At 41.7% G+C, this 24,597-nt stretch overlaps 1 long non-coding RNA gene and 2 pseudogenes across 1 annotated transcript; all 3 read right to left on the bottom strand.

Annotated features, from left to right (window-relative positions):
* Positions 1 to 892: 892 nt before the first annotated feature.
* LOC104652566 (large ribosomal subunit protein eL37 pseudogene) lies at positions 893 to 2,392 on the bottom strand (annotated as a pseudogene).
* A 594-nt stretch (positions 2,393 to 2,986) lies between these two features.
* LOC141585366 (uncharacterized) lies at positions 2,987 to 12,297 on the bottom strand. The gene is made up of 3 exons (XR_012518782.1): positions 12,054 to 12,297; positions 9,389 to 9,486; positions 2,987 to 3,421 (listed from the first exon to the last, which is right to left on the bottom strand). It is a non-coding gene; the product is annotated as an uncharacterized LOC141585366 (long non-coding RNA).
* A 5,635-nt stretch (positions 12,298 to 17,932) lies between these two features.
* LOC101047607 (glutamyl-tRNA(Gln) amidotransferase subunit A, mitochondrial-like) lies at positions 17,933 to 19,857 on the bottom strand (annotated as a pseudogene).
* Positions 19,858 to 24,597: the final 4,740 nt, after the last annotated feature.

Genomic DNA, 24,597 nt, shown 5'->3' with positions numbered 1-24,597 from the left:
ACAACAGTAAGAGTAATACAAATTTAAAAACAATACAGTATAACAATGATTTGTATAACATTTACATTATAATAGGCTTATACGTAATCTAGAGATGATTTAAAGTGTGTGGAAAGATGTGCATAGGTGATATAAATATACTATGCCATCAGGAACTTGGGCATCTGTGGATTTTGGTATCCATGGAGGTTCTGGAACCAATCTCCTAAGGTTACCACAGGACAACTATATTGCATTTAAAAATAAGTCAGGTGATGGCTTTAATTAAATGCTGTTAGTTGAATATTGATTAACAGGCCAGATGGCTCTAAAATTTCAGCAACGAATTGGAAAAACAGCGAGCAGTCCGATGGAAACACACTGATTTTACTGTGTACCTTTAAGGGTGGGTAGAATTGGCCTACAAGTGTTTGTGCCACATAGCTTACAGATATCCTGTAGTTTATATCCCCTTTCCACTTGTCTCAGTGGGCAGTTCTGGGACTAAATATACGTTGTTGCAGCTTCTCATGGAAAGGAGATGTTTTCTCTACTTCATCTTGGAGTTAACTTTAATTTACAGATACCTTGGAAAGACAGAATGTATTCCTTGAGAGAATTCCAGACCTAGCAAGTTGATACTGCATTTATTTGACAATGTCCTATCTTCAAAATGTCATCAAAAGCCACCATTTGCATAAACAAAGGTAAAGTGACACTTTGAGACCTAGTGTCTTAAGATTTGGCTAGCACAAATTCTCCTAAGTAAACCAAAACTCTTGATGAAACCAAACGATGTCCTATGAATCTCTGAGGAAGAAAAAGAATCATAGAAACACTAGAAGAGATTGCAGAGATGAAGAAACTGAGGCAAACAAAGCTCAAATAACTTACTGAGATCACCCAAGCCTCACTTCCTCACCAGGACAGATGAGAGAACCAGACAGCAGTACCACTCCTTGTTACGAGGGCTCTTCTGTGGTCTGGCAGAATCTGGTTTTGTGCCCTGGCTCAGCTGAGAAAACCACTTCCTAAGTTTACATATATATACATATTCAGGACCTGAGAGCTTACTGGAACCCAAAACTTTCCTGAATCGCTTTGCCTTATGTGAGGTTCAGTGTTCCCATCACTGGTGTCTGATGTCCCTCCAACTACTTTGGCAGTGAGAAGGTACTCTTCCTGTTTGAGAGATAATATGCACAGTTTTGACACTGTACTTTATTCTGCAGAATCCCTTTTCTGTTGCGTAGATTTCCCTTGGCTAGGGAAAGGAATGTTGAAAAACGCGCTGTTGAAAACACATTGTTTTTTCAACAGCGTGTTTTTTCCTTTGGGTCTTGAGGAGAGAAAGCAAGAGTGACCATCAACAAGTAAAAGTGTATTTTTGCCAGGAGGGGGAACATTTGCAGATACATCAGGTTAAAAACAACAAATGAAAAACCATGAACCAGTCATAAAATGAGCAGTTATAAAGCCAAACTTGAAGGAATTTCCATTCGCTCTCATGAAGTTTCAAAAGCTAAACATACTGGAAAAAACATTTCAACAGCGGGGAAAAGATGAAGAGAAAGACAACAAGTAACTTCATATAATTGGACCACATTTTTTGTTTGATTTATTTAACCAAGAGATGGAATAGAGATGCTGATATTACTAGGTGAAGGTTGTGATTAATTTATATTAAATATATAATTTTCTTGTCATAAACTTTGTTTTAATGAATAGTTTTCATTAGAAAGAGACACTGCCTTTCTCATCATTACATTATATGTTTCTGCCAGCAGCATTTATGGTGATCAGAACAGCAGCACATGCCTCGCAATAGATACAATTTTCTTTTCTTTTTTTTCTTTTTTTTTCTTTTTAAAACCAGAACATTTATTGCGTGACTAATCGGTGAATTCTTAAGATGAACTGGATGCTGCAACAGCTGCTGCCCTCTTGGGTTTAGGTGTTGTTCCTTCACGAAATCCATGCCTGAATCTGCAGTATACAATTTTTAGGTGCCTCACTGGACCAGTCCCGGTGGTATTTCGTCTTTAGCCTTGGCACTCCGGTTATACTTCCTCTTGCGCTTGGTGGAGTAGCCACATTTGCCACAGGTTGACTTCTGAAGGTGGTTGGCCTTAGAGCCACAGCGGTGGCACAACGTGTGCATCTTACTACGACACTTCCCAAACGATGACGTTCCCTTCGTTATCCTGCTTCTGCGACCCAGACCAGAAAGCTAGACAGCAATTTTCAAGCACCATTTCAAGCATCTCACTGTACTGGGTCCTGAGAGGTATCTGCAGAGGAAGACACTACTAAAATCCTGGTTCTGAAGAAATTAAATATTTAATAAAAGGTGAAATAAATCTACTTGCATGTATTTAGAAATGATTTGTGCAAATTCATGAAGTACTATCATGAATAGAAAATGAAATACAGCAATAAGTTTTTTGTTGTTTTATTTTTAAGACAGAGTCTCACTCTGTTGCTCAGACTGGAGTGCAGTGGTGCAATCTTGACTTATTGCAGCCTCTGTCTCCCGGGTTTAAGCGATTCTCCTGCCTCAGCCTCCTGAGTAGCTGGGATTACAGGCGTGTGCTACTATATCTGGCTAATTTTTTTATTTTTAGTAGAGACGGGATTTCACCATGTTGATCAGGCTGGTCTTGAACTCCTGACCTCAGGTGATCTGCCTGCCTCAGCCTCCCAAAGTGCTGGGATTACAGGCAGAGCCACTGTGCCCAGCCAGGAGTGTGTTCATTATAATTAAATCTATACTTTGATTCTGCATAATTACAGATGTAATGCTATGATGTTTTGGATATGGATGACAGGGAATAAAATTGGCATACGTTGATCGTTGTTGAAATTGAGGCCCTTATATTCTCCTCTCTATTTTGGCATGTGATTGAAAATCTCATAATCCAAAGCTTAAAAAATACTCATACCTTACTTTGCTATGCAAGAACACTAGTATCTCCTCTTTGTTCACAATATATTCAACTCTGCCACATTTTCATCTGGTTTCCAAATAAAATATTTCCTCAACAACCTTGAATTCCATTATTATAGACTTTTATCAATGAAAATACAATTCCAAACACTCTGCACTCAGTCATTCATCAACATGTGGTTGTTAAAATGAGAATACAATCATTCTCTTGAGAAGTGTCGGAGCAGGAAAGAGTTAACAGAAAGACCAGGTACCGACACAGTTTGGGTAAGCAAACAGAATCCGGTTTTGGATCTAGAAAAAAAAATAAGTGTGGCCAGGATACATAGCAGAGAGGTTTCCAGTGGTTTCTCTTACCAATTGGTGTGACTCTCTGGACCACCAATGATTTATCGGAGGATACACTATTGCAGACAATGAAGTCGCGATGATATTCTCTTTACACTTCTGGCAGCATCACTTCTTCCTCTATGACCGGACTATTCCTGCTAGTAGCTTGAAATAGATACAGGTGAGAGGTCACTCATCTGGGAAGGAGCCTCAGAATTTCTGGTCTTATCCTTTACACAATGTAATTTCAAAACTTTAAACACATTTTATTCATTGTTCTCAGACACTCCAAGCTATTATATAGCCAGTTCCAAACATTTTCAAATTCAGTACTGTTAAATTAGACATAGTAGTCATGCCTTTACACTCACTCCTGGGCTCCTTTGACAGTGATCCTTAGGGATATTTGGCTGAAAACACAAAATCCATGTAATTGGCATTTATTCTTGAACCATATAATCTTAGTCCATTACAGAATCGCTCATAACCCTTGCATTTCGGGAACAATGTTGCAAGAAGCATTTTCAGGCATTGTCAATATATTCGCTGAAAAATTATTCTGAAGTTAAGTATATTATACTTCTTAGTATTCCAAGTGAAAACCCATACTAGAAAAAAAACTACTTTCCTGAAAGAATTGGCACACTGTCTCCTTTAAAAATTTTTTTTTTTTTAGATTCTGGGGTACATGTGCAGCACGTGCAGGTTTGTTACATATGTAAACATGTCCCACTGGAGTTTGCTGCACCTATCAACCGATCCCCTATAGGTAATAAGCCAGCAGGCATTAGCTCTTTTTCCTAATGTTCTCTCCCCTCCACCAGCCTTCCCTAGCATGTGTTGTTCCTCTCCCTGTGTCTCCTTTTTCATTCTAACGATACACAATCACATTTGCATAATGATGTTTCTGTCAATGACAGACTATATATTCAAGAGTGGTCCCTTTGGATTATGTAATGGAGCTGAAAAAAATCCTACCACCTAGTGATGTCATAGGCATCATAACGTCATAGTGCAATGCATTACTCACAATATCATGGTGATATTAGTGTATACAAACCTACTCTGCTGCCAGTTATATGAAAGTATAATACATGCAATTATGTATAGCACATAATACTAGATAATGATAATAAATGATTATGTTACAGGTTTACGAATTTAGTATACTTTTTATCGTTAGAGTATACTCATTATACTTTTAAAAATATTCTTAATTATACAACAACCTCAGGAAGGTCCTTTGGGAAGTATTCCAGCAGAAAGCATTGTTAACATAGGAGATGACAGTTCTTTGGATGTTATTGCCTCTGAAGATCTTTCAGTGGGACAAGATGTAGAGGTGGAAGAGAGTGATACTGATCATCCCAACCTTGTGTAGGTCTAGGCTAATATGTATATTTGTGTCTTCATTTTTAATTAAAAAGTTGAAAAAGGCTGGGCGCGGTGGCTCAAGCCTGTAATCCCAGCACTTTGGGAGGCCGAGACGGGTGGATCATGAGGTCGAGAGATCGAGACCATCCTGGTCAACATGGTGAAACCCCGTCTCTACTAAAAAACTACAAAAAATTAGCTGGGCATGGTGGCGCGTGCCTGTAATTCCAGCTACTCAGGAGGCTGAGGCAGGAGAAATTGCCTGAACCCAGGAGGCGGAGGTTGCGGTGAGCCGAGATAGCGCCATTGCACTCCAGCCTGGGTAACAAGAGCTAAACTCCGTCTCAAAAAAAAAAAAAAAAAAAAAAAAAAAAAAAAAATTGAAAGAGTAAAAACAAATTAATAATTGTTAATATGCAAAGTGCTTATGCAAAAAGAATATGAAGAAAGACAATTATTTTAGTACAGCTGTATAATGTGTTTGTGGTTTTTTTTTGAGACGGAGTTTTCGCTCTTGTTGCCCAGGCTGGAGTGCAACGGCACGATCTCGGCTCACCGCAACCTCCGCCTCCTGGGTTCAGGCAATTCTCCTGCCTCAGCCTCCTGAGTAGCTGGGATTGAAGGCACACGCCACCATGCCCAGCTAATTTTTTAGTATTTTTAGTAAAGACGGGGTTTCACCATGTTGACCAGGATAGTCTCCATCTCTCGACCTCGTGATTCACCCGCCTCGGCCTCTCAAAGTGCTGGGATTACAGGCTTGAGCCACCGCGCCCGGCCTGTGTTTGTGTTTTTTGCTTTTGTTTTTGTTTTTGTTTTTTTTTTTTTGAGATAGAGTCTTGCACTGTTGCTCAGGCTGTACTGCAGTGGCGCTATCTCGGCTTACTGCAATCTCCACGTCCTGGGTTCAAGCAATTCTCCTGCTTCAGCCTCCCGAGTAGCTGGGGCTACAGGTATGTGCCACCACGCCCAGCTAATTTTTTTGTATTTTTTTTTTAGTAGAGACAGGGTTTCACCATTTTCGCCAGGATGGTCTTGATCTCCTAACCTTGTGATCCGCCCCCCTTGGCCTCCCAAAGTGCTGGGATTACAGGCGTGAACCACCACATCTGGCTGTGTTTGTGTTTTAAGGTACATGTCACTACAAGAGTCAAAAGGGTAAAACAAATTTCAAAGTTTGTAAAGTAAAAAAGTTATAGTAAGCTAAAGTTAATTTATAATTGAAAACAAAATATTTTTATAAATTTAGTGTATCCTAGGTGTACAGTTTTTTAGTCTACAATAGTCTCTGGTAATATCCTAGGCCCTCCTATTCATTCACCACTCACTCACAGACACCCAGAGTAACTTCTAGTACTGCAAGCTCCACTCATAGTAAGTGCCCTATACAGATGTACCATTTCTAAATCTTTTCTATCATATTCTTATGGAACATTTTCTATGTTTGGATATGTTTAGATACACAAATACCATGATGTTACCATTGTCTCCAGGATTCAGAACAATAATATGTTGCACGGGGTATGTAGCCTAAAAGCAACAGGCTATACCAGGTAGCCTGGGTGTGTAGTAGGCTATACGGTTTGGTTTGTTTAAGTATACTCTATGATGTTTTCGCAATGACAAAATCACCTAACAACACACTTCTCAGAGCATGTCTCCAATGTTAAGTAATGTGTAACTATAAATGACTCATTTTTCCTTCTTGCCTTGACCATCAAGAAGCTAAGGTCCAATTAAGACACTTCTTGGTGATTATTAAAAATAATACATGCTCATTATAAAAAATTGTGAAGTACAGAATAAAAATAAAGGAAGTAGAGACATAAAAATATTAGTCCATTATACTATCATCCGGAAAAGTCACTATTAATTTAAGAGCCAAATATGGTACTCAATTGATGAAATTGTGTATACTATTATGGTTGATACATGATTGCTCACCTTTTCTTGGTTCCAGCATTCCCAGTTTACTACTTTTTAAGTATATATAGTTTGAAATTGATTCAAGTTACTTTGGTGAAAATAAGGGGCATCAAAATTAATCCTTCAATAAATAAATATGGTGGAAAATATGAGGCAAGCATTTCCAAGTCTGGGTTTCCTGACATAATACCTACCCAACTATGAGATTATGAGTATTCATCAGATGAGTCCCTGGTTACACATAGAAAACTTAAAGTGCTATAAAATAATAATAATTAAATTGATCACTTTGTTATTTCACCACAGTGTTGATTGCTGTTCACACTATATCAATTAATATTCACAGCATCCCTATGAAAGGGTACCCTTATTTCATTTACAAACAAACGGTGGTAACAAACCCTAGATGCTTGGGAAGGCTAAGTAATTTCTTCAGTTCTAAAGCTAGATATTACTAGATGAAAAGAATTTTGATGTCTTAGAAATTTTTGAAGCTATTTTAATTAAAACCTCTTTAAGAATGTCTCCAGGAAGTAATACCTAAAGTTCAGCCTTTAGTCATTAAGGAGTCCACTTTACTAGTTTATAAGTTAAGAAAAGAGTAGATTTAGGTTATATTTGGGGTTAGTATAGCTATGCAGAAATATCATTCCTCTAGTAGAAGAGAACAATAAAAGTGAGAAAGACACCTAACTGATCTATTCAAAAGTTCAATGGAGAGCAATGAAGCACAGAGAATAAATGAATCCACTTCAAGGAACTGAAGGAGGAGGGAATGAAATGAAAAGAGAGCTGCTTCTGTTCTGAGACAGAGTCTGGAGGTGAGAACTACTGGCTTAATCATTTCAAACATTTGCCCATTCATTTCAACAAATACTTACTGAGCATCAATTATGAGAAAGGTATTCTGCTTGGCTCTATTAATATAAAATAAATAAGACAAGATGCTTTCTCTAAAGATGCTCAAGGAAATCGCCACATAAACTGTGACAATGTTGAAGTACAGCATGACAAATATCCCAGGCAGGCAGACCAGCACATGCAGAGGCAGGAGCTGTGGAACACCAAGTGAGGCTAAGGAAAGGAAGCATTAGACTGGGGGTTAGGGTGGGCAGCAGAAAAGGAGCATGAAATGAACTGGAAACACAGGCTGGGTTCACGCCACAGAAGGCTGTTCCAATAAAGGAGGTGTGCCTTTGCATTTTGACCCTCACACTAAAAGGATGTGAGATCTAATGTTAGATGAATTCAACTGAATTGGTGAATATTTCCCTCAGTCAGATATCTGACTCATTAGACTCAGAGTTAGTTGAAAGATAGAAATTTGATATATTTCATTCTGGTCAATGGCAGGCTATGTCAAAGGAATAAACAAGAACATGTCTTGGTTTTGCCCTTGTTTCATAGCACAAAGGGGACAGAGGAATTGGGTGATATCGTCAGTTCCTGTAATTATTTATTTATTTATTGTTATTTATTTATTTTTTTATTTTACTTTATACTCAGGGGCACATATGCATATTTCATACATGGATATATTACGTACTGTTGAAGATTGGACTTCCAGTGTACTCATTATTCAAATAGTGGATTTCCTGTTCCTTTTTTCTACATTAAATTGTATATGGGCCCCCATCAGATAATAGTAAAATCATTGAGCTAAGAGGCCTCAGAACTATCGTGTCTGATCCCTGTATTTTACAGATGAAGAACTATGTTTTACTCAAGATTACACACACAGATAATGATGAAACTTTGGTTTTAGCTGAAAGATCTTAGCAGGTGGTTTCATTCAGCACTGTCAAGAAAGGAAGCAAAAATTCTGAAAGAATGTGAGGTAGAATATTAAGTTTCACTGCTTCATAAATAAGTCCAGATTGTTGTGTTCCTTATTCGGCTGGTCATAGGAATTCCCACTGAGGCAGTTGAAGTAGCTGAGAGAAAGATGACTATGCAACAGAACTACATACACTGAAAGGATGGTCAGTTGCCCATACAACTTAATTTGATCCTCTAGCCTAGGTTTATACAAACTAATTCTGTTTGATAATACTCTGTCGTTGGGAACGCCTGACTTTATGGCTGGGTGGATCAATCACACAGTTCATAATTACGGGTAAAAAGTTATTTGGTATCCCAATGATCAGGCTTTTCCAGGGCTTAATTGCAAGCTAAGAGCTTTTTATCAAAAGGCAATAGTTTTGTTTTTCTGAAAATATGTGTGGCTTTGCTCCAAAACCACAGAGTCGCTTGGTGGCCCAGGCTGGATTGCAGTGGTACGATCTTGGCTCACCTTAACCTCCACCTTCCAGGTTCAAGCAATTCTCCAACCTCAGCCTCCCAAGTAGCTGGAAATACAGGCTAATTTTTTTCTTTTTTTAGTAGAGACAGAGTTTCACTATGTTGGCCAGGCTGGTCTCAAACTCCTCACCTCAAGTGGTCTGCCTGCATCAGCCTCCCAAAGTGCTGAGATTACAGGTGTGAGCCCAGCGGAATTGTAATTCTTGGCACAGGCTCCTTACAGCATCCTTATTTGACAGTTTGCGCACAGTCTCAGCTACCCATGCACCCTCTGTTATGGGATCCTTAGACCGTCTCCCCGTCTCTACTCTGTTCCTTCTCTCTCCCACAAGTGTGCTGATTCACTTTCCCCAAAATCTTGAGATTTTTTAGCATTTTATAAAATAAGAATAGGTTACTATTCTTTTTCCCCTGCCACATCCTTTTCCTGAGTCAGTGAGCAAAAAGATTCCACCTGATATGATGCCCGAAAGGGAAATGATACAGAATAGGAAGGAAAAATAGACACAATAATATTATTTTGGCACATACCTGGATCATTGTAGAGTTTCAGTAGCATCCGCCAATTTTTTTCTTAATATGAACAAGAGGAAATCTAATAGCTATCTTCAAACATTGAAAAGGCAATTCTGTACAAGAGAAACATGGATGTGTTCATTGGAGGTGGTAGTGGGTTGAATTGTCCCCCCAAATATAGCTCTACATCCTAATCCTCAGAACCTATGAATATGACATTATTTCATAAATGAGTCTGTGCAGATGTAATTTAAGAATCTAGACATGAGATCGTTCTGGATTATCTGGGAATGCCCTAAATCCAATGAAAAGTGTACTTATACGAGACACTCAGAGGACAGGAGAAGGCAATGTGACTACAGAAGCAAAAATTAGAGTGATGTGGCCCCTAGCTGAGAACACCTGGAGCCACCAAAAGCTGAAGGAGGCAAGAACAGACTGCCCCTAGAGCCTCTGGATGAAACGTAGTCCTGCCAACACCTTGCTTTTACAACTGTGAAAGAATAAATTTCTACCGTCTTAAGCCACCATATTTGTGGTAATTTGTTATGGCAACCATAGGAAACTAACAAAAATCCAGAGAGCAGGACTAGAACCAAACCAGAAAAAGCGAAAGATACACTTTCTTATTATCAGGTCTGCTCAAGAGTGTGAGAGACTGAGTTATGAAATAGTTGGCTTTAGTAATTGAAGTTGGGGTTCAGTGGTTGAATGGTCAAAAGGGAGAGAGGCTGGTGACAGGGTGAGATCTCATCTCTTTTTTAAAAAAAAAAGGGAGGAAGAGAGTATATTATTAGGTGAAATCGGAAGTTTTTATAAACTCATGCTCTCATTTTATCAGATTTATGTAAATCTGATTCCCGACCATATTCCCGACATATTCCTGACCATAGCTTTTTGGAATCACGTCTCAGGAATTCCCAGATTTTACTGACGCTGTTGCCCATCATCTATGATGGGGTTAAGAATAATACAAACAGGTCCAAACAGGAAGATTCGTTTCCAGGGAAGAAACAAGTCACTGTTGATTATGCCTGGAAAATAGGCTGGAAGCATCAGGCAGAGTTTAGCATCCGTGCAGCTATCTCCCTGCAGTTGATGTATCTAATGCTTTCTATGCTTGCAGACAAACAGACTTTCCAATGGACAAACAAGGAAGCTGCTTTATTTATATTAATATAACCTCTTTCTTTGAACCGCTAGCCTGCCTGGGGACACAAAATCACATAGTTTCAAATGACATTAAAGTCAGCTAAACAAATTTTCTTGCCATTGAGAGAGTAGAGGATTAATACTTTAAATCCTGTTAGGTTACCTTGTTCATGACTGTTTGGAAGCCACAGGTAGCAGTTCTTAACCTGGGCTCAGGGGCATTTAAGGGGACAACCTCACTGTCCTCTTGAAATTGAAGGCTAGTTTTTGTTTTCTGGAAGGACTCTAGTGACCTCCATATCACTAGTTTAATGACTCTTTTTTACTTCTTCTGTACATGGGCTCTTGATTTCCCCCTCATCTTTCCAGGCCATTCCCCTATACTTAACTTTTAAATTTTGCAGTACTTGAAAACCTGCATAGAGGCTCTCTTGTTTTCTCTTAGTGTACTCTTTCCCTGTGTGATTTCATCCATGCCACACCTTCAGTTATGATCTATACACTCACGACACCAAAATTACTACTTCTAACTCCTTTGAGCTCCAGATATTTGTATCCAACTGTCTACCAAACATTTCCACTTGCTGCCTTGCAGGCAACTCAAACTGAACAGGTCCAAAGCTGAACTCCTGGTCTTTCCCAGTCCCATAACCAATTCTCCTTCAGTATTCTCTATTACAGTAAAACAGGAGAGTTCCCTGATCCGCCTCGAAGGACATGTGACAGGGGTGTGGCTTGCTGGTTTGGTCGCCACCACTCCTCAAACCCCATATGGGATGGGGAGCACACAGTCAGGTGAAGGAGCCTAAGTGGGAGTGTGTTACCATGTACACTTTTAGCCTTGCCATCCACGGACAGTTTGAGGGTTAACCTGCTCAATGGACCCTCTGCCTGTCTGCAAGGGCAGAGGGGCAGTGCAACAGCTTTTTGTATCCTTAGCTCTTGCCCAGCATCCCGGACGTATCAGGTAACACATGGGCTTAAAGGATAAATGAGGGGTTTTATTGAATGGTAGAGATGGCTCTCAGTGGGATGGATGGGAAACCAGAAGCAGGGAACATAGTGGAAAGATGATCTTCCCCAGAATTTGGCCATCTAGTGGCCGAACTCTTTCCGGAGCACCCCAGCTGAACTCCTCTGGGTGTTCAGACGTTCCTCCTCTTTTCTCTTTCTCTGCGGTGCCATTCTGCAATCCGTCTGCTTGTCTCCTCGTCTTCTCATCTGCTCATCTGCTTCTGGAGCCTGGGGTTTTTATGGGTACAGGATAGAGGGCATAGTGGGCCAAAAGGCAACTTTTGGGGCATGAAAATAGAAATGCCTGTCCCCATTTAGGCCCACAGATCTTCAGGCTTGAGGGAGGGGCCTTTGCCAGGGAACTGGCCTCTCCCACCCAGTGTTTCCTTGTTTCCTGTTCTTATCAACAGGGGATGGTGTGATCATCTATTTGGGCACAGAGTTCACTAGAGGGACAGGACTAACAGGATAGATGTATATATGAAAACGAGTTTATTAAAGAGTATTTACTCACGTGATCACAAGTTGAAGTCCCACAATAGGCTGTCTGCAAGCTGAAGAGCAGGGAAGCCGTCCAATTCCCAAAACCTCAAAAGTAGGGAAGTCAACAGTGCAGTCTTCAGTCTCTAGCCAAAGACCCAGGAGCCCCTGGCAAACCACTGGTGTATGTCTAAGAGTCCCAAAGCATTAGAACTTGGTGTTTGATGTTCAAGGGCAGGAAGCATCTAGACAGGAGAAAGATGAAGACTAGAAGACTCAGCAAGTCGGGTTCTCCCACATTCTTCTACCTGCTTTATTCTAGCCTTGCTGGCAGCTGGTTAGATTGCACCCACCCAGATTCAGAGTGTTCTGCCTCTCCCAGTCCACTGACTCAAATTTTAATCTCCTTTGGCAGCACCCTCACAAACACATCCAGGAACAGTACTTTGCACTCTTATCTAATCAAGTTTACATTCAACATTAACATCACAGCATATAAGCCAGAAATCTGGCAGGAATGCTTAAGAATTCTCTCTTCATCTGTTCCCATTTCATGAAATAGGACTTTGAGCAAAATCTTACTACTGTAACATCCTAAATATAAAATTTACATCTCTGCATCTCTACGGCTACTGCCTTTATTCTTTTTTTTTTCTTTTTTTTTCTTTTTTTGAGATGGAGTTTCGCTCTTGTTACCCAGCCTGGAGTGCAATGGTGTGATCTCGGCTCACCGTAACCTCCGCCTCCTGGGTTCAAGCAATTCTCCTGCCTCAGCCTCCCGAGTAGCTGGGACTACAGGCACGTGCCACCATGCCCAGCTAATTTTTGTATTTTTAGTAGAGACGGGGTTTCACCTTGTTGACCAGGATGGTCTCGATCTCTTGACCTCGTGATCCACCCGCCTGGGCCTCCCAAAGTGCTGGGATTACAGGCGTGAGCCACTGCACCCGACCTACTGCCTTTATTCTAAATATTGTCATCACTTTTTTTTTTTTTTTTTTTTTTGAGACGGAGTTTCGCCGCTCTTGTTACCCAGGCTGGAGTGCAATGGCGCGATCTCGGCTCACCGCAACCTCCGCCTCCTGGGTTCAGGCAATTCTCCTGCCTCAGCCTCCTCAGTAGCTGGGATTACAGGCACGCGCCACCATGCTCAGCTAATTTTTTGCACCATTAGTAGAGACGGGGTTTCACCATGTTGACCAGGATGGTCTCGATCTCTTGACCTCGTGATCCACCCGCCTCGGCCTCCCAAAGTGCTGGGATTACAGGCTTGAGCCACCGCACCCGGCCGGTATTGTCATCACTTGTCTGAAACATTGCCAATCCATTCTTTACAACACACCCAAGTAATCTTTTTAAATTGTGATAATGATGTTACCTCTGACTCATATTCTCCAATGGCTTCCACTGTTCTTAAGTAAATTAAGAACTGTAACAGGGTCAACAGTCTGGCCGCTAGCCATTTTATATGACTTCCCCTGACTCTGTGTAGTCCACTCATGGTGACTGTGTCAGTTATCTAATGCCGTGACTGTGTGGTAAACCACCACCAAATCTCTGATGCATAACACCATCATGTGTCACTCATGCATCTAGGATTCTGTTGGGGATTTGGGGATGAGAGGTTGGTCACAGAAAGCAAATTTTCTCTACTTCATGTTTTTGCCCACCTCCTGCTTTTTGAGCAACTTTGCAGAACTATGTTGACATCAATTTCTTTCGGAATTGTCACCACTAAAAAGAGATTACGGAATCAAATTTTAGAAAATAACTGCAAAATAAAACAGAAATCTTTTAAGGAGAGAAGGAGAGAGATGATGCATTTGCTATATCTTATGAGCCAGATACTGTGCTACAAACTCAACTTATGTGGCTTTATCTTTGCATCATTATTCACATTTTACAGAGAAGGAAACTAAAGGTCAATAGAATTAAATGAATGCAGTTCTTTTTTTTTCTTTTCTCTCTTTCTTTTTTTTTTTTTTTTTTTTTTTTTTGAGACAGAGTTTTGCTTTTGTTGCCCAGGCTGGAGTACAATGGCACAATTTCAGCTCACTGCAACCTCCGCCTCCTGGGTTCAAGAGATTCTCCTGCCTCAGCCTCCTGAGTAGCTGGTATTACAGGCATGCGTCACCACACCTGGCCAATTTTGTATTTTTAGTAGAGATGGGGTTTCTCCATGTTGGTCAGGCTGGTCTCGAATTCCCGGCCTCAGGTGATCCACGTGCCTCAGCCTCCCAAAGTGCTGTGATTACAGGCTTGAGCCACTGTGCCAGGCCAATAAATGCAGTTCCTGAATTTCACAGTTTGACTTTGATATAACCCCACAGTTTGACTTTAATATAACCCACATTTTCAGTTTTCTTTTACTTGTTCTTTGTTAGGCTTTTCAATCTCATGTTGAAATTTGATCCTTAATATTGGAGGTGGGGCCTAATGGGAAGTGTTTGGTTCACGGGGGTGGATCTCTCATGAATAGATTAATGCCTTCCCTTAGGGGTGATTGAATTCTCACTGTATTAGTTTCTGAGAGAGCTGGTTGTTAAGATGAGCGTGGAAGCTCCCCATTTCTCTTGCTTCCTCTGTTGCTATGTGATCTCTGCACACATCATCACCCCTTCACCTTCTGTCATGAGTGGAATTAGCCAAAGGCCCTCACCAGATGTGGGTGCCCAATCATGAACTTTCCAGCAACCAGAATTGTGAGCCAAATAAACCTTTTGTCCTTTATAAATTTCCCAGATTCAGGCATTCCTTCATAGCAACACAAAGTGAACTAAGATATTCTTTACCATATTTTAAGATGTGGTAGTAAAATTAGACATAATTAAGAGACCATAATCTTAGCAGGATATTCCAAGAATGGACAACTTTGCTTGAACTCCACTGAGGCCCAAGGCCATTCTACTCAAACATATGCATTTACTTCTTTTCTTCACCTCTATGGCACACTTTTCTTTTCTACCTTCTCTTCTCCTTTCCCTCTCTCTTTTTTTTTTAAATGTCCACACTCTACTTTATATCAAAGGTTTCTCAGACATTGCTAAGGAGGCTATAATCCATTAAGCAGCTATCTTCCAAACTATCTTGGAAATGTTGAGAATTCTCTACTGGGCTTGATGAAAAATAAACAGCACAGGGTTCTAAGCCTGAGGAATGTAAGATAGAATCTCAACTTTGCCAAATTCTTTTTGCTTTTTTTTAGATGGAGTTTCATTCTTGTTGCCAAGGCTGGAGTGTAATGGCACAATCTCTATTTACTGCAACCTCCCAGGTTCAAGTGATTCTACTGTCTCAGCCTCTGAAGCAGTTGGGAATTACAGGTTCCTGCCACCACGCTTGGATAACTTTTGTTATTTTTATTAAAGACAGGGTTTCACCATGTTGGCCAGGCTGGTCTTGAACTCCTGACCTCAGGTGATCCACCCGCCTCAGCCTCCCAAAGTGCTGGGATTATAAGTGTGAGTTGCCGCACCGGGCAACTTTGCCAATTATTAACTTGGTAACTTTGAAAACATTTTCTAGCTTTCTTTAGTCTTGAATTTCTGTTTGAGGAGAAAAAAAAAGGATGTAATATCTTCTTACTTAAGCCTACTGGCCTTCAAATTAGCTGCAATTAAATTGAGAGAGAGGCGTAGTGGGGAAGCAAAAAAGTAAGGCAGTCTTGAAAATTATATGTAAGAAGTATATCTAAAAATATCTATTTCCTGGAAACAGAATTCCCGGGGAGGAAAATATTCTAGAAGCCTTGTAGGTTTCTGAGGAAACTGGATTGCAAAAGAAACGACAGGTGTGGCTAAAAATGCTTGACTGTTTAAGACATTGAAACAATAGCTAGGCCACATCTTGAACAAGCAGCAGATGGACGTGCTCCGCAACGCCCATTTCTATTCCCAGTCCTGTGCTTGGCATGGGCCCTAAGTAAATGTTCCTTCCCATAGTGTATTACCACTCTTAAAGTCAATTCTGTTTTCTGCTTCTAAAGATAAGGTCCCTAGGTTTAGGAATAAATTGCCACTATCCATACTTTGGGCCTTTCACTCTGGTAGGGGCTGTAAGAATCTGGCAGCTAGTAGAGACCAATTGTGTGTGGAGAAAGAAATCCCTTAATCACCATGGTGTAACTAGTGATGTTACTTCTCTTCCATGAAGACATTCTGCCTCTCCTCTCTGATTGACTCGTGATTTTCCTAGTAACACTAGTCCAGCCTGGATACATTTTTCACACTATATATTTCTTTTTAAATCTTTTGAACACTCATTGTGCCACCGGGAAAATTCTTCAGGTCTTTGATTACAGCTAAAAGTCAGAGTGTATGGTGTGACTATTACTTGTGGGGACTGCAGGTGGAATATTTTTAAAGGGTCTGTCAGCGTCACAGGTAGCACGTCTGTCCACAGCATGCTTTTTAGTTCTCTGTGAATTTTTGACAACGTTTGCTTGGTGCCTTGGTTCTGGCAGAAAGTACACATTTCTGCTGGCATGTCAGAGTCCAGGGTAGACTGGTACACAGTGGCACTAACATTTTGCTGTTTCCAATCCCTGCACATCCCAGTGCATTGAGGTATATGTCTCCTTTAAGGAGTAGAGAGTGAATGGAAAAGGTAGGGAGGGAAAAAAAGCAGGTAGGAAAGGGAAGAGAAAGAGAGAAAGAAGATGCTGTAGTTCCCTTCCTGTGAGTCTCCTCTGGGCACATATCTGCTTCTTCATGGGAAAGGCCTGCTCATGTGCTCCACGACGCTTTCCTTTTTTCTCATCCCTTCACCCAACCTACTTTCCCATTACAGCCTTTCCTCTATAATCCACCAAACAGTAGCTAGGTCAGGTTCAGAGGAAGATAAAAACCCTGGAGACGTATGACTGTGATCTATGTTACTGACATCACAGTACTGTAGTTCCTAAATGAACAAAAGGGAATGAAAACTAACTGTTTTACACATTATTCACACTATATATTTCTTTTTAAATCTTTTGAACACTCATTGTGCCACCAGGAAAACTCTTCAGGAAAACTCACTCTGTTTGCTTTTACACTGTCCCAGAATAGTAGCCAGGACTGACCCTTGCTGAAAAATCTCCCGTTTCCCCAGCTCTGCAAAGGAACTGAAAGCACACAAAAAAGGAGAGCACCTCTCCTGGAGTCCTCTTACTCGCTCCTTCCCTTCCAGTGTTTCTTTCCATCTTTACCCAAGGGCTTCACAGATTAACCCTTTTCATCCTGAAAGCATTGCTTCTTTCTAGGATGCTAAGAGTTATTTTCCTGGTAACCTAGCCCATAAGAGAGACTTAAAAAGAATGAATTCCATTTACTCCAATTAAAAAGAAAGTAATCAAATGGACCATTCACGCTAAGGTATTACAATTATTTCCAATCAAGAAATTTTCATTTTAAATACAGAATTCTAGAAAAGCCTTGATTAACAGAGCAGAAATTAAAAAATGGTCATGAGTGACCTCCCCTACTAGCAAATGCGTTTTGTTTGGCCTACCAATTGTTTTAACAAAATAGAGAAATTTTTAAAAAACCTTTTCTATACAAGTGTGAATTCCCTGACTTGGTTATTTATTTATTTATTTATTTATTTATTTATTTATTTATTTATTTACTTTTGAGACAGAGTCTTGTTCTGTCACCCAGGCTGGAGTGCTGTGGTGCAATCTCAGCTCACTGCAACCTCTGCCTCTGGGATTCTCCTGCCCCACTCTCCCGAGTAGCTGGGTCTACAGGCCCCGCCACTATGCCCAGCTGATTTTTGTATTTTTAGTAGAAATGGGGTTTCACTGTGTTGGCTATGTTGGTCTCAAACTCTTGATCTCAAGTGATCCACCTGGCTTGGCCCCCCAAAGTGCTGGGATTACAGATGTGAGCCACCACACCTGGCCTAAAAGTCATCTTAAATTTTAAGATATGTTTACTGTTTTAGAGAGACAGAAGTTAATTTTTCATTTTCAAGGATTGCTGAACAATCATCCATGAGTTCTTGAAGTTGAATAACAGCAAATTGCACTTGTTTTTCAAACCATTTGGCTACTGTAAGATGCTGCTGGTCACAAAATGCACATCCAATAAACTGCAGTCCTATTGGCAGCTCTTGGTTTGAGAGTGCAACTGGGATACTCACTGGTGGCAATCCTGCCTTATTTACAGCTTGTGTAAAAATATCATCCTGGGCACTTTGTGTTCTGTTGTCCTCTTTGATGAACTCCAACTATGGTACTGCCTCACTCAAGGTGGTAGGAGTTAGCAAGACATCCACTCCAGAGTTAAAAGGATTCACAAAGTCATTAGCAATGAGATGTCTCACTTTCTGTGCTTTGACAAAATAATTTTCATAGTTTTCTTTTAATAAGAAAACGTTTCCTGAGAGAATTCTTCTTCTCACCACATCATTGATCCCTTCTCATCCGGTTGCAGCATACATGGCTTCAGTGGACACATCAATGTCACACCTGTGACCATATTGTAGCCCATCAAATCTTGTCATATTCGATGCCACTTCTGATGTGCACAATACATGGTAGCAGACAATTGAATAACTGGTGTGAGGAAGGGATACTTCTCAATTACTTTGACCCCCTCAGACTCAAAGAGGTTAGCAGCTCTGGACCAAAGAGACTGTATTTCACTTGATAATTCTGTTCCAAGATACTCCTTAGGAATTCCCATTCATAGTTTGCTCACATCTGTCAAACTGGAAAGCACGAGTGATTTATTAAAAGGGTCAGGTGGCCAGGCGTGGTGCCTCAAGCCTGTAATCCCAGTACTTTGGGAGGCCAAGGCGGGTGGATCACGAGGTCAAGAGATCGAGACCATCCTGGTCAACATGGTGAAACCCCATCTCTACTAAAAATACCAAAAAAAAAAAAAAAAAAAAAAATAGCTGGGCATGGTGGTGCATGCCTGTAATCCCAGCTACTCAGGAGGCTGAGGCAGGAGAATTGCCTGAACCTAGGAGGCGGAGGTTGTGGTGAGCCAAGATCGCGCCATTGCACTCCAGCCTGGGTAACAAAAGTGAATCTCTGTCTCAAAGAAAAAAAAGGATCATGTACTGTGGTAGATGGCCAGTACACCCAATACAATTGCTGCATCATCCACACATCTGGTTATGATTCCTGACACATCCATCGAATTCACCAGGAGAATGAGACCGTGATGGGAAACTAAGCCATAGCTTGGTTTGAAACCATGATGGGAAACTAAGCCATAGCTTGGTTTGAAACCAACAAGCCCACAGTGGGCAGCAGGATTTCTGGTCGATCCTCCTGTATCTGATCCTAAAGCCACATAGCATGTGAGCACTGACACAGCAGCTGCACTCCCACCTGAGCTTCCTTCAGTTATCAGCCAGTCTGAATCTTCACTCTTGCTGTGGGGATTCTGCTTCCTCTTTTATCTATATTGTTTTGAATAACTCCAGGGGTTTTTAACTGGCCCAAATACACCATCTGTGCTTCCAGATCCCATAGCAAAGTCATCTAAATTTGTTTTTCCCGTTAGTAGAGCTCCCTGATCCAACAACTTCTTAACTACTGTAGCATTATAAGGTGGTACACAACCCTTCAGCATATTTCATGCACATGTTGTCTCAATGCCGGATGTGTTAAAGTTGTCTCTTACTGCAATAGGAATTCCATCTAAATCCCCAAGTGACTGTCCATTCTTATATCTCTTTTCTGATTTTTCAGCTTGTTTTAAGGCCAACTCTTCTGATACAGTAATGTAGGCATTTAGAAACTTGGTCTTCTTGATAAGAGGAAGACATTTTTGACAGAGCTCCATTGTAATTTGGCCTTATTTCAGTGCCACAGAAACTTCTCGAGGGGTCCAGCCCAGCATGGTCCTTGTGCCCAGCCTGCCACCATAGGAGCCACGCAAGGAGGAAAAAGAGGTCACTGGTTGCTAGTGATGTTACATTGGCGCAGCCATCTTTAGTTGTCACTCAATTTGGTTTTTTAAAAGTTCAGTTCTGCCCGTGCTTGGTGATATGGTTTGGCTCTGTATCCTCACTCAAATCTCATCTTGAATTGTACTCCCATAGTTCCCATGTGTTGTAGGAGGGATTCAGTGGGAGATAATCTGAATCATGGGGGTGGTTTCCTCCATGCTGTTCTCGTGGTAGTGAATAAGTCTCACAAGACCTGACGGTTTTACCAGGGGTTTCTGCTTTTGCATCTTCCTCATTTTCTCTTGTTGCCACCGGGTATGAAGTGCCTTTTTCCTCCCGCCATGATTCTGAGGACTCCCCAGCCAGGCAGAACTGTTAAGTCCAATTAAACCTCTTTTTCTTCCCAGTCTCAGATATGTCTTTATCAGCAGCGTGAAAACAGACTAATATACTCGGCCAGAGGACCACCCACTGCTTCCCGTAGACTGGCTATATGCTTGGTTTGCCAAGACCTCACCACATCCTATCTTGTCCACAGGGTGTTGCACTCATTTCGGTTGCCTACATGACCCCTCATAGGGCTTGAATCTGTAACTGCTGATCGAAGTAAATTAACACATAGCTAGATTTCAGGTGCCCCGTCTTCCTCTCCAGAGTGCTTTCTCTGTAACCAACTCTACCCTTTCCCAGAGTCAGATGATCCTCTCTTGTCTCTCTTCCTCTTTAATTTGTCCACTCCCCTTCCCAGCACATGCAAGCATCTTGAAGGCGGAGACAATTTTGGTGTTCTCTGTAACCACAGCATAACAAACATGATGAATATGTCTAGCAGGCTGACTAAATCTTACCCAGATTAGTATGTGCTTTACTTGGTATGTTCTGAGGAATTACTTCCAAGAAGTTCTTTAGTTTGTCATGTCTTTAGCTATAGTTAGGCAGCCAACAGCAGGATAATTCTGCAGAAATGAAATTTTTTTCTAAAATCCAAGAAAGATGATAGAGGAGATGGATTAAATTTCAGAAGAAGGCCGTGTGTGGTGGCTCACTCCTGTAATCCCAGCACTTTGGGAGGCCTAGGCGGGCGGATCACGAGGTCAGGAGATCGAGACCATCCTGGTCAACATGGTGAAACCCCGTCTCTACTAAAATACAAAAATTAGCTGGGCATGGTGGTGCACACCTGTAGTCCCAGCTACTCGGGAGCCTGAGGCAGGAGAATTGCTTGAACCTGGGAGGCAGAGGTCACAGTGAGCTGAGATCACACTACTGCACCCCAGCCTGGCACCTGGTGACAGAGCAGGACTCTGTCTCTAAAAACAAAAATTTTTTTTGAGAAGAAAAGTGGTAATGCACTATTTGTATAAACCAAATTCTGTATGTGGCTCAGCCTAAGAAATAACCACCTGGAACACCTTCATAGCACATTTTCTCTACGTACACAAGTCCTACTCCCTCCTCAAGCAAAGTTTAATGGTCCTGTCCTTTTGAAGAATGTTTTCAGATTTTCTAGGCTAAGGTCCAACAGCACTTTGACATATTTATATTACAATGCTTTATTTAGTAAGTATTTATGTATTTGTTTCCACAGCGGCCTGTGCGACATAATCTACATCATTCTTTAAATTTGTAGTAGCCATCAGAACTAGACAGAAACAAGGTGCTCAATATATGTTTGTAGAATAAAGTTGCTTCAAAATTGGTATCATGAGATGAACTTAAAAACAGTAATTATCTGGCAGTGTTAATGACAGAAGGTGTCCGGGTTCTTGGCATCTAGAACAAAGAACTGGACAAAGCGCACAAAGCAAGGAAAGCAAAGCCAGGGATTTATTGAGAACGAAAGTACACTCCAGTGTGAAAGTGGGCCAAGCATAGGGGCTCAAAAGCTCCACCTACAGGATTTTCTAGGGGTTCAATACTCCAGAGGTTTCCCATTGGTTACCTGGCATATATTACACATAAATGAAGAGAATGAAGTGAAGTCACAGAGTCATTTACTCAGAATGCACCCTATTGTAAATAGAGAGAATGTTACTTGGTATGTGTGATCTAGGTAAACAGAGAGGATGAATGTGAAGTTACAAAGTGTAAATGGTATGAATGGAGAGGATGAAGTGACTACATGCCTGTAGTCTGAACTACTTGGAAGACTGAAGTTAAAGGATCTCTTGAGCCCAGTAGGTCCAGGATGCCGTGAGCCGTGATTGTGCCACTGCATTCCAGCATGGGTGACAGAGCAAGACTCTGTCTCATAAAAAATAGTAATCTGATAAATAAATTACCAGTGTGCACAACATGCAATAAGGGCAAGTATCCACTAACAAAATGCTCACAAATACATACTTTGGATTATGCCAAAAAAGGTATTTCTTCCCATGGGTTATGTGAAAGTACAAAAAACATCGATTTAAAGTGTGACTGAGTTATTAATGTCTGTACAACTCAGCAGACAGTTCGGTATATATTTCAGTAACTTGTTTGTTAGTGGCAAACATGGCAAAACCCCGTCTTTACTAAAAAAATACAAAAATTAGCTGGGCTTGGTGCTGCTTGCCTATAATCCCAGCTCTTCTGGTGGCTGAGGCACGAGAATCTCTTGAACCCAGGAGGTAGAGGTTGCAGTGAACTGAGATAGAGCCACTGCACTGCAGCCTGGATGGCAAAGCAAGACTCTGTCTGAAAGAAAAAAAAAAAAAAAAAGACAGACATCTCCCTTCTTTGTAGCAGAGCTGACATACAAACTCAGAGGGTTCAGGTTCCAACACTGAAGGGGTTTTTTTAAATATCTTGCTGACAGAAAACTGCTTTCCTCTGAGTTGCCATTAAGGCCCCAGTGAAAAATGACCCTGAAATTCACCATTGAAGATCAAGAGAGAGCCCCCAAACTTGGCAAGCTTCTGGCAAGATCCCTCCTCCCACAGCTCTCAAAAACACCAGCTTTGTACCATTATCTAATATGTCTTTATTGCTATTTATGTCAGTCATTGCAAGAAGCTAAGAACTGATTCTTAGGAAATTGCTTATTTCTCTTTACACTAATTTTTATAAGGCTCTGTTAATTCCTGTTTTTGATCTTGCTTCTCATCAATCCTCAACCACTGAACTCCTTCAACTCTGTTCCCTGGAACTCGTGGCCAATAATCAGCAAACTTCTCTGTGATCTCAACTTTTTTCCTAAAGTTTCCCTTCTACCTCTTCTTGCACTAACTTGTGCACTCTGGAGGATGGTGTCTCCTGCAGCCCCCTGCAATGGCTTCGCCTTTGCCTTTTTGTGTCACTGGATCCAGACACAGGCATGGGGGGGAAGGGTGTCCTCCAGACACAGGCATGGGGGGGAGGGGTGTCCTCCAGACACAGGCATGGGGGGGAGGGGTGTCCTCCAGACACAGGCATGGGGGGGAGGGGTGTCCTCCAGACACAGGCATGGGGGGAGGGGTGTCCTCCAGACACAGGCATGGGGGGAGGGTGTCCTCCAGACATAGGCATGGGGGGAGGGGTGTCCTCCAGACACAGGCATGGGGGGAGGGGTGTCCTCCAGACACAGGCATGGGGGGAGGGTGTCCTCCAGACATAGGCATGGGGGGAGGGGTGTCCTCCAGACACAGGCACGGGGGGAGAGGTGTCCTCCAGACACAGGCATGGGGGGAGGGTGTCCTCCAGACACAGGCATGGGGGGAGGGGTGTCCTCCAGACATAGGCATGGGGGGAGGGGTGTCCTCCAGACATAGGCATGGGGGGAGGGGTGTCCTCCAGACACAGGCATGGGGGGAGGGGTGTCCTCCAGACACAGGCATGGGGGGAGGGGTGTCATCCAGACATAGGCATGGGGGGAGGGGTGTCCTCCAGACACAGGCATGGGGGGAGGGGTGTCCTCCAGACACAGGCATGGGGGGGGTGTCCTTTTGTCCCCCAAGGCCACTTCTAGGCTGCTGTCTTTTCTGACTCCACGAAAGGCCTTGCTTGAATCTCAAATCATCAGATATTTCACCTACTCCTCTTTGTTACAGCCATTCCTCTCCCCCAGATCACCCCTGCTCCTCACATTCCTTGAAGATTCTGGTTCCTGGTTAACTGTCAGTCTCCAAAACTCCTTCCATGATAATTACTGGCTATATCAATGTGTACACAGATGATCCTTTTAATTCCCAGGCCTTTTCCCCTCTACCAACCTCACCCTACTTCACGCACTTGCCTCACTCCTATAATCATGTCCTAATCTTTTTCTTACAGAAACTAATACCCCTTTATAACCTCATTTACACACTTCTTATTGCCATAAGACAATTTCTTATTTTTCCTCTTTTCTTCCTCAAATATTCCAACTCTGGCTTACCTTTATGTGTGCCTTTCTATATTTTTCTTTCATCTGTGGTTTTCAGCTGAGGGCAATTTTAATGCCCACCCCTCCAGGAGGTATTTAGAGATGCCTGAAGACATTTTCGGTTGTTACATTAAGAGGGTGTCACTGGCTTGTAACATGTAAAGGCCATGAACCAGGAGCAGAGGGAAACAAACCTCTCAAACACTGAAAGGAGGAAGGAAGTGGCTTTTTACTCAGCCAAGAGCTGCAGGCTGTAAAGCCTTATTCTCCAAGCTCCCTGAGAAGTAGCTTCTTTCCCATTTTATAGGCTTACAACGCTAAAGAGGAAAGTGAGGCAAAACTGTGTCCTTCTCCATTGGCTGGATGTCTG

The sequence above is a fragment of the Saimiri boliviensis genome, chromosome 8, assembly GCF_048565385.1.
Source record: "Saimiri boliviensis isolate mSaiBol1 chromosome 8, mSaiBol1.pri, whole genome shotgun sequence".
Taxonomy (NCBI): domain Eukaryota; kingdom Metazoa; phylum Chordata; class Mammalia; order Primates; family Cebidae; genus Saimiri; species Saimiri boliviensis.
This window is presented reverse-complemented; position numbering and strand designations above follow the sequence as displayed.